This window comes from Miscanthus floridulus, chromosome 1 (assembly GCF_019320115.1).
Source record: "Miscanthus floridulus cultivar M001 chromosome 1, ASM1932011v1, whole genome shotgun sequence".
Classification (NCBI taxonomy): Eukaryota; Viridiplantae; Streptophyta; class Magnoliopsida; order Poales; family Poaceae; genus Miscanthus; species Miscanthus floridulus.
Window position 1 is genome coordinate 31,880,125 of NC_089580.1, and position 1,564 is coordinate 31,881,688.

Below are 1,564 nucleotides of genomic sequence, written 5' to 3' on the forward strand. Positions count from 1 at the left end.
GTTTTGCCTTTGTTCATATCTTATTGTAGGATTTCACAATGGTATTGCAGGATTGGTTGTGATTCAACAATTTCTATCAATCAGAATCAACCGAATAAAGAGGAAGCTCAACACCAGTTTCTAAAGCTATGGCTAACAAGACTCTGCATGAGTTCTCTGCTCCAAGCACTGAGAACATTCGCATTGGACCAACACTCAAAACCGATAATCTTGAGTTCGAGCTCAAGCCAAGCCTCATAAACATGGTGCAAGCTACCCTATTCGGTGGAAAGGCACATGAAGATGCTAGTGCTCATCTTCAGAATTTCCTAGAGATAAGTAGCACAGTCATCATCAAGGACATTGCTCAAGACATCGTACTACTCCTCTTTCCATTCTCACTTGTAGGAAGAGCGAAGCAGTGGTTCTACACCAACAAAGATCACATCAATACATGGGCAAAGTCTTCAAAGACCTTCCTAGAAATTTTTTCCCTATAGGCAAGACCAATGCCTTAAAAGGAAAGATTTCAAACTTCCAACAGCAGAAAGGAGAGACCATTCCAGAAGCATGGGAATGTTTTCAAGAATATGTTTCAGATTGCCCTCATATTGGAATGGAAGATTGGTTGCTCATGCAAAGTTTCTACCATAGATTAACTTAGAAAGCCCATGAACAACTCGATGCCACTGCCGGAGGATCATTTATGTCACTTACTCTTGGAAAGCCGAAACTCTTATGGAAAAGATAGCCTCTAATCAAGGCTGGTCATCATGCAATATTCAATCATGTAATAAGAGTGAAGAAGTAATAGAAGACGTGTGTGCACTGTCAACCAAGATGGATGTACTATTGAATTGGCTCGAACAGTGAGACAATTACAAGAAAGATCGTTAGGCCATTCAAGATGCATTCAATGCTCAAAATTTATGTGGAGAATATTCAGGGGTTGAATTCCTTAAATATCAAGAAGACGCAAACATTGTTATCAATAACTTGGCTCCACAACAACAAAGACAAGGATGGAATCAACAACAATGGTCAAATTACCAAGGTAAGTACCCAAGTAATTATTCTTCTAATCCCAAGCAACCATCCTTGAGAGACTTGATCTTAGAACAAGCTAGGATTAACGAGAATTTTTCTAAAAAGCTTGCTTTTAATGACAGGGTCCTAGAAAACATAAACACTAAAATGGATAATGTTTCTTCTACCATACAAGACCAACTTAGCTATAATAAAGATAGAATCTCAATTAGCCCAGTTGGTCGCTGCTCTGCCTTTTGTCACTAACCTTGAGAAGGTTAATGCCATAACCACAAGAGGTAGCAAATCTACTCATGATCCACCATATCTGACAAGGATAGGTAAGACACCAGTGGTAGTGTAGGAAGAGGAGAAGAAGGATGATGAAGAAAATGGGCCACAAGAGCAAGAGTTACAACAAGATTTTCATGACACGACCCTCTTACTGTTTCCACGTAGAAATCGAAAAGCCAAAATGGATGAGCAGTTTGGTAAGTTTGTAGAGGTAATTCAAAAGTTATATATCAATATTCCATTACTAGATGCCATACAGGTGCCT

General features: G+C 39.1%; 1 non-coding gene across 1 annotated transcript; it reads right to left on the reverse strand.

The window, feature by feature from the left end:
• Positions 1-489: 489 nt before the first annotated feature.
• Positions 490-596, reverse strand: LOC136511345 (small nucleolar RNA R71). Its single transcript, XR_010772684.1, has one exon. It is a non-coding gene; the product is annotated as a small nucleolar RNA R71 (small nucleolar RNA).
• Between the last annotated feature and the right edge of the window lie 968 nt (positions 597-1,564).